At 41.0% G+C, this 9,420-nt stretch overlaps 1 long non-coding RNA gene across 1 annotated transcript; it reads left to right on the top strand.

Annotated features, from left to right (window-relative positions):
• Positions 1 to 2,967: 2,967 nt before the first annotated feature.
• On the top strand, positions 2,968 to 6,542 carry LOC123995708. Its single transcript, XR_006831876.1, has 2 exons — positions 2,968 to 3,122; positions 5,431 to 6,542. It is a non-coding gene; the product is annotated as an uncharacterized LOC123995708 (long non-coding RNA).
• Positions 6,543 to 9,420: the final 2,878 nt, after the last annotated feature.

Here is a 9,420-nt window from a genome sequence, read left to right as displayed (position 1 = left end):
ACAATCCCCTCTCTCTGTCCCGGAGAGCAAGGAGGGGCTTCCGGGCTGTAACCCAACACCAGGCGCCCACCCCTCAACATATACATTTCATTAGGAATGCAAGAACTGTGTATTATCTGCGGGGAACACACTACCAACACTGTGTGTTATATTCCATTATTTAAATAAATATATTAAAAGTCAGATTGGGTAAATGATACCCATACATAATGTTTGGGGCTTTCTCAAATGACATCTGTTCGATCAAAGACAGAGATAGCGAGAGGACACATAGCAGCCTTGGACAGGGACAATGGAAAGTAGCCTGCAACCCACTATTATTTTATTGTCAGTGATACCACACACTTGTTAGTGGCTATGGTCAAGAGGAAAGGAAGCCACTACACACCTTCTTGATGTGCCTGCTCTGCTGGAATCCCTATTCTATTAATGTTTAACACTATATTTTCGGGATTGCACAGTTGGACCTGCTAGGGCCTCATTTAGGTGAGACCATATAGGACTATGCCACTGAGAAGTGTCTTTTTGATTTTGATTTACCTTTATTTAATGACGGCCTACCCCGGCCAAACACTACCCTAGGCCAAACACTACCCTAGGCCAAACATTACCCTAACCCAGACGACGCTGGGCACTCCCGATCACGGCCAGTTGTGATACAGCCCGGGATCGAACCAGGGTTTTTAGTGATGCCTCTAGCACTGTGATGCAGTGCCTTAGACGCTGCGCTACTCGGGAGAAACATTTTACAGCTCTAACAACTCTGTGTGTCTGATTTGCTGATGTCTCTCTCTCTCTTTACATTCATTTATTTCTCCTCTTTTTCTCTATCTCTCGCTCTCTGATCTTTATGTACCGTATTTACTCTACCCCTCTGTGACTATATGAACCTCAGACAGACAGACAGACAGACAGACAGACAGACAGACAGACAGACAGACAGACAGACAGACAGACAGACAGACAGACAGACAGACAGACAGACAGACAGACAGACAGACAGACAGACAGACAGACAGACAGGACAAGACAGGACAAGACAGGACAAGACAGGACAAGACAGGACAGGACAGGACAAGACAAGACAGGAAGAGGGGTGTTGCACAACCCCTCTTCCATTTCCCCTCGGCCCCCTCTGCCCTGCTCTGTTTCGAGGAACCCTGGGGACCACAGCTCATGTAAACAGAAACCCGATCCCGGTGCGCTGGCTCAGGTTGCGCTCCCCTCGTAGACCCGCTGGCCACTGGTGATACGAGATCCGCCTGGGCTTTGGGAACGGGGCTTATCAGATGCCTTCCAAAAGGCCCCTCTCTTCCCGTCTCAGAGCACATCTGGTGCCTCTGCAGGGAGCACAGGCAGCGAAGGGAACGCTGTCCCTTGGGTTCCCTCTGGAGGGAAACAAGACCCTCACTATTCCCTCTGAAATCCACTTACCAAAGTGGCAGGGACTCAAGACGGTATTTATAAGGCCTAAAGTTACAATCCCCACATCTGGATAATAATAAATAATAATATATGCCATTTAGCAGACGCTTTTATCCAAAGCGACTTACAGTCATGTGTGCATACATTCTACATATGGGTGGTCCCGGGGATCGAACCCACTACCTTGGTGTTACAAGCACCATGCTCAACCAACTGAGCTACAGAAGGACCGGATCCAGTCATAAGAAGGGCAATTTTGTGTACCTTTAATGTATCATTATTTGCATTACTGTCCATAGAGGGATGATTAAAGTGTATTGTCCCTGACAATGTGTATTGTCCCTGACAATCGAGAATGTTTGTGAGGTACAAACAGGTTCCCCCCATAAGTTCACAGTGGGCGGTTATATAAGGTCTTTGATTTTGCGATACTTTGACTTGCCACCAGAGAGCGATATTACCCTTTTTCTGTTGAGGCAAATTGACTTACCATTTGGATGCTTGTTCAGCCTATGGACTCACGCTTCGAGCACACCAACAGTGTTAGGGATTTCGCGACGCCATCATTACATCCATTTCAAATGAAACGCTGCGTTTGCATTGCAGCATTGCGGTGCAGAGGCAGTTTCAGTGCGTCCGGTGTGGTGCATACTTTGAATTTATCGAACGTATGCGTCAAACTGTATGCCTAGACGGCTTAACAGAAAAGGTATCAGAATGTGAATGTTGAACTTTTGTTGCAAACATATCCAGATGATGCTGCGTTCTATTCTGCAGACAACACTGTCGGTGTGTTCGAAGCTTTGGGCTACCTCTGCCGATGAAACCCATGTATATTTGACCCATTAGATTTGTATACATATAACGCTCGGACAGAACATTTTGAGATTACTCTATGGGTCATAGGAACCTGTCCATACAATGGTAAAACAAAAACCAAAGACGCAAGTAGCCTAATATAATTCCCATAGGACCATAAATAGGTTAATTACCAACTGTAGCCAGGATATGTCACTGTTGGTCAAAAGTAATGTCGCGTTCAGTAAGACACAAGGTTTTTGAACGTTCAGATATAAATATACGATGTAGGCTAGAACAAACATGACTCTGGCATGTAAAATAAGTCAAATAATCAGCTCTATTTCTGGAATTTCTAACGGCAACATTCGACAATATTTGCCAACTTTATATGGCTTCATTTGGATGTTAAAATCTGATAATACCTGAATAGAAGTTGGCCCATGTAGCAGACCTTTCCATCCAATGGCACCATACAATGGGTTTAATAGACATATTTTGTTTGCTTTATTTTGTCCAATTGAATGCTTCCGAATTTTGCCTTCCCACTGATGACACACACTCTAATTAAATAATCTATTAAAATACATGAAATATATACAATCCATGTGGATTTTAACGAAGCATATATTCAATATAAAAACACATATGGGTATCACACTTTTACAGTAGGCTACATTGTTATTTTGTTTACAGGTTGTTTGTGTATGTGAGCAAGTTTCAACGTCACACGTCAGTCATGATGCTGGTATAAAACGTTCGTCCGACTATTTCAGTGATCACATTTTCAGAGGGACTGTGGCTGCGCTTGAAGTTGTGGCCAGATCATCATCAGGATGTCAAAAATGACAGTTGTTCATCTCGGAGTGATTGTCTTCGCCATATGTTTATCGACAGAGGTATGACAAAAAATGTATTATTCATATTAATAAGAAAAATACGTTTTTTTAAATTCATTAATTCGCTTTTCATTTGTTTGCGGTATTTTTGTCGTCGGCTATTCATTCGATAGCTTATAATACATTGTTTTTGATTAAGTTGTATATGGCTTGGATAGACAGGATTTAAAGTAGCCTAATAGACCAGTAGGGTAGTCGTTACTTCCCATCTATAGGCCTAATCATATAAATCATATCTCGGTGTCTTTTCTGCAATTATCCTACATTTCCTTCTTGTATCACTTTGTTATAAAAACACTTAGGCGAATTAATTATTTAAACCCACGGTACACCTGAGTCTTTCCAAGGGTTAAAGTTGATTTCAGTGCAGCGCGCTAAAACGGAACCTGAAACGGGTAGCAAAGACCAACAGTTTGTGCGTCTGCTTTTGGACTATCATCCTCTCTTTGTATGGTGTTTACTGGCCACTGTGATACCTGGTTAAAAATAATGTTTTTCATAATTATTGCCAGTGTATGTCTAATTTAAAGGTGCATTACGTTTTATTTGCCATTTTATTTTCCATTCCATGGAAATGTGCTTGGTTTGGATAGGCAACTAATATTTGTTCTAATCCAGGGGTTTTCTGTGGGATTTGACATGCAATGTTGGACTACAAAATTGTTCAATCAGTACCCAGCTAGCACAACTTCTGAGAACTATGTTTCTGAGCTTGGTGAGAGCATGGTTGAACTGTGGTTATTTAGCATACAACCTTCCCACAACTTTCTGGGAATTGTGCAGTATAGTTGTTTGGCTTTGGAACATTCTCAGCACATTTAAGGAACTTGGCAACGTTATTTTCTTTGTATTTCATTACTTTAACAGAACGTTTCCTGAAAGTTCAAACATAGTTACATTAATTTCAATTGTGGTTATGTTTCAGGAACGTTCTCCAACTGTTTGACCATTAGGAATGTTGTCAATGTTAAGAAAACGTTAAGAAACAACTTTCTGTGTGAATTTCAGTACTTCAGCATAAGGTTTCCTCATGGTTCTATTTAAATGTCATGTTCTCATCTGTTCCCGAGAACATTAAGATTCCTCTCCATAAAAACCAACATTAGTAACCATCAGAAAACAATTTTATCCCTGATGTCCTTACACAGCTCTCTGGTCTTGGCCATTGTGGAGAGGTTGGAGTCTGTTTGATTGAGTGTGTGGACAGGTGTCTTTTATACAGGTAACGAGTTCAAATGGGTGCAGTTAATACAGGTAATGAGTGGAGAACAGGAGGGCTTCTTAAAGAAAAACTAACAGGTCTATGAGAGCTGGAATTCTTACTGGTTGGTAGGTGATCAAATACTTATTTCTTGCAATAAAATGCAAATTAATTACTTAAAAATCATACAATGCGATTTTCTGGATTTTTGTTTTCGATTCCGTCTCTCACAGTTGAAGTGTACCTATGATAACAATTACAGACCGCTACATGCTTTGTAAGTAGGGAAACCTGCAAAATCGGCAGTGTATCAAATACTTGTTCTTCCCAGTGTGTGTATATATATATATATATATATATATAGCATTCCGTGGATAGAGAACAGAAGATTATAGGTTATAGAATCTCACTGAGGCTATGTCACAAAAGTATTTGCATGATCAATGCCTAAGGAAATTACACTTTCATCTGTGCTTTGAGTAGAAAAAAAAAACGTAAAATAAGCTAGCAGTGTTAAGTCTTCAAACATTCAGGGAAAGTTAAGGAAGTTATCCAAAAACCTGTAAACTCTATTCTCAGTGTGTTAATAAAACTTTCATGGAACCACAATAAATTGCTCTCAGAACCTCACTCCAACCTAAAAATAAATGTCCCCAGAACAGGCTATTTTCACTTGTTCTCAGAACATAAACAAAATAAGTTCACTTTTTACTGGTCAGGACACTGGTCAATCCAAAAACATGCATTCCCATAATGTCTAAGGAACCATATGTGCTAGCTGGGATAATTACTTTCCCCAAACCTTAATGGCCATTTCATTGTAATATCTACATCACAATTCATTGTTATACACGCATGGCCTAGAATATCCATGCCACTATAGCTGGTGTTCAACCTATTGTGTGCTACTTTTTCACAGCCAGCCTTCAACACCACAAATTTCACAAATGTGTCAACATTTCACAAGTCCTCTAGATATTACATCATATTGAAGATGTCCGCTTTGGCTGAAATGTGCTTTGTCATGGATCAATGAGGAGTTGTCCCAATTCTGTAGAGTTACGTTTGAGTTCTCACTTAACCAAGCCTCTTCCTGGTTGCCTGCAGGTGGTCTCCCAAAACACAACAGGATCCACATGGGTTAATGCGACCAGTGCGGGCTCCAGCGTCAACTCCACCACCATGGCCACAGACCCGTACAGCAGCTCGGCCAACTCCACCTCCCCTACCGGAGTGGGCATGTCACTGCAGTCCAGCCCCTTCTCTCTCCTGCTCCCCATCGTCATGGCGACCTCCCTCCTGCACCGCTACTGTTGAACCCTTGATCCACCGCTCAATTACTACAACCACCACCACTCCCCTCAACCGCACTGAACAGAGACCACTAGGCTTACCTCTAAGAATTCGCCCCACCCACTCATTCGCCCAAAAGAAAGAAAATCCTAGTGCTGACATTTTTCTTCGAAGGGGGGGTGTAACGTCAGTTGGAGAGGAAGCTGCCACCATCACCCCCCCCCCCCCTTTTAAATCACTTATGGAGAATCAAATGAATGGCACTCTTCAACATGGCTTCCTGCTCCAGCACTATACTCCGCCATCCCTCAAGACCTGCGTTTCCATAGCAACTCCACCAAAACATCCTGGTTATCAGTCTGTGGAATGCTGGGGGATGTAGGCCTGGAGGACGCAGGTGGTTGTCATGTCACATGTCTCTCAAAATGTGGACCACTTTGGTGTACAGAAGTTCTAATCGTAGTTTTGAATTATACCTAGGAAAATAATCTGAAATGTGTTTTGTATGTGCCCAAAGTGAAGGTTGTGCATAGGAGATTATTAATGAAGAAATTCAAACCTCTTTTAATTAAAATATTTTAAATGAGGTTTTCACGATTTGGTGCTTTTTAGTTTGTGTTATTGGCAATGTACCAGAATGTGTTGTATGCGAAGAGAATAACTTTGACACTGGACTTGAGTCTGTATGCGTAGTGATTTCAAAAAAAATTCTGGTCTTTTTCAAGGAGGATATAACTGGCATATCTCCCTTTCAATGCCTGGGTTGGTCATAACAAAATGACTGTACTGTAACCACGTGGGAAAGGATGACACATGTATATTCCCCCTTATAGTTTATATTTTGTATAAATGGCAATGTTAGTTTTTGTTAGCTCTTCCGAATTAATGGTACGGAATAACAATGTACAATAAATTATAATAAATGATATTTTGTGTCCTCCTTGGATTACTGTTCGAAGGTGATTTGTAGGTTGATACTGAACTAGGTCACTGGGCTCAATGAGTTGGTATTTTGAAGATGCTCTATTTAGGAACCCCTTTTGGAGGGCAAAGGTTCCATGTAGCTTCTAACTTCTGTAAACTCTTTGTCATTTCAAAGGGCCAAATCTCGTTTTCAGATTTCTGGTGGGTTCAGTGATCCAGCCCTCAAACACTCTTCTAGAAACTGTCGCCTCTACTTTGATCCATCATCTCTCGCAATCGATCTCGGTCCATTACATCCTAATGTAGTTTTCTATAGGGGTCCAACAGCAGCAGCCAGATTAATTATTGAGCTGCCACGTTGTCTAGCAGCAACTGCAGAGCTGGCTGCATGGGCCTGAGCTAGACTCTGCATTCTATGATGCCCCCTCAATCTCTAGTCCAGTGACACGCACTACAAAATAGTTATGGCCATGTTCTCTCAATGTCAGTTTTTGACTGGGGTCCTAAGAATGCCACATTTATCACTTTTTAACCCTCAGGCACTGACTTTTTTATGCACTTGCCAAGAGTTGAAGAGGGTCCCCCAAGGGTATATTATTTACAATTTGATGAGGTAATGAGATGCTTTCCGAAGTCTACCCAACACTGTCTAGTCTTTGCCTCAGTGCTGCATACTCATGAGGACTGCTGCAGAGAATGGGGAAAAAATACTTTCATACTCAAAGGGATGCAGTTTCATGGCTAGAACCATCTTTAAGGCATAGTTCACTTAATGTAGTTTGTTCCAAACAACTGTCCGTGTCAGGAGTCAAGTTTTCAAGAGAGAACTTTCAGTATGTAGCAAAAACTCAGTTTTGCAGTGAACTATCCCTTTAATACAGATATTGTTCTAATATGTAGGCAAATTTTAAAAAGGGACTACAACTACGTCGACCGCGATTTTGTGTCCCAGCAGACAAATACGGATTAACATCCAATTTTCGTTGTTGAATTAGGTGGGAGAAGGTTTGAGGCGGAGGGAAGAGATGATAGGATGGAAGAGGAGTTGCAGTGAGGTAGCGAAGGGGAGATGAGAGCGAAGGTGAGTACCAGAAAAAGTAACGAAAAGGTCACTGGTTTGAATACCCACGCCGACAAGGTGAAGAATCTGTCTGTGAGGCACAATCTTCATTTGCTCCAGGGGCGCCATACTATGTACATTTTAGTGCACCTATCTTGGTGTCTGACATCTTTATCATGCAAAATGAAGAGATCAGTAGCCTCAGACGAACATGCTACTTGTTTGTCATAGACCAGTGGTAACCAACCGGTCGATCTCCAAGCCATTCCTAGTCTATCACCAAACATTTTAGTAAAAAACAACAAAGCCTTGTGTTGCTATTTTGTCGTGCTGTTGACCATAGGTACACTTGATTCAGCAGCTCTAGCGCCAGTGTTACCATTTCATATTTCTTAAGGTAGAACTCCACCTACCAGTTTTTTTTTTTTTTTTTTTTGTGTGTTTCTTTTACCTTTATTTAACCAGGCAAGTCAGTTAAGAACATATTCTTATATTCAATGACGGCCTGGGAACAGTGGGTTAACTGCCATGCTCAAGTGCAGAACGGCAGAATTTTCCATCTTGGGGATTCAAACCAGTTACTTTTCTGTTACTGGCCCAACTCTTAACTGTAAGGCTACCTGCCACCCCCAGGGTTGGGTAGGTTACTTTCTAAATGTAATACATTATAGTTACTAGTTACCTGTCCAAAATTGCAATCAGTAATGTAATTTTTGGATTACCCAGACTAAGTAACTTAATCTGATTACTTTACTTTTAGATTACTTTCCCCTTAAGAGGCTTTAGAAGAAGACAAAAATGTATGTTACCAATTGAACCACATCTATTGCAGGATAAATCAATGTTAAAGTTTACATAGTTGGCCATATATAGATGTTAAAATTTACTTACTGGATAGGTTATGTAGGCTTCTTCTTACCAAAGCTTTCTACTACATACAATCATACGATTAAAGTATATCTTTACATTAAAATACATAATTTCTAAGTCCATAAATTGATGTAGCAACTACAGACTGCCCCTTTAAGTCTATCAAAAGTGTACGAGTTTGAGCAGGTGTCCATTAGGCCTACGGATGATTTTTTTTTTATCGGTATGAATTAGATTGAGTAATAAAAGCCCCACTTTTATTCCAGAGGATGGGATTCACACTATGCAGTTGTTGCAAGAGTACATTTCTCACTGGTTGTTCACTGGTTTCAAAAACAATGATTGACAGGCAGCTTAAACTTCTTGAATTTGACAATTATTGGGTGAAACTACACATTTAGATTTGTGAACGGCCACAATCCATAAGGCACAAATAGCTAAATGAGAGTGCAGCAGTGTGATTCACATCAATGCGCTATGTAGATTTTTTCTAATAAAAAGGGATATGTGTATCACTGTAGACTACACCACTGCTGTCATCCTTACCTCCAAGCGTTTATTCAAGTTTGGATGCCGACAGCAGTCAAAGCATTGGAAGACATAGCTTTGACTGTAGCCTACAAAGGTCTATTCCTGCTATTTTCCCGCAATCCATCAAACACATGGTGTGTCATCATACTGGTCTCTGACTTGTGGTCAGACTCACTCAGGTCGAACCACCTTGAACTTGCGCCTTTTTGAATTCTGATTTGAAAGTCATTGAGAAAACACCCTTTCTGAATTTAAAAGTACTCAAAGTAATCATCTACTTTTTCAAAAGTATCTGTAATCTGATTACAATATTTTTGCAGGTAATGTAAGGCATTACAGTTAGCGGTTTTTGTAATCCCTTACATGTAATCCATTATTATCCATCCCTGGCCACCCCTATGTAGAGACGGGTATGGTGC

Source organism: Oncorhynchus gorbuscha, linkage group LG14 (assembly GCF_021184085.1).
Source record: "Oncorhynchus gorbuscha isolate QuinsamMale2020 ecotype Even-year linkage group LG14, OgorEven_v1.0, whole genome shotgun sequence".
NCBI lineage: Eukaryota > Metazoa > Chordata > Actinopteri > Salmoniformes > Salmonidae > Oncorhynchus > Oncorhynchus gorbuscha.
This window is presented reverse-complemented; position numbering and strand designations above follow the sequence as displayed.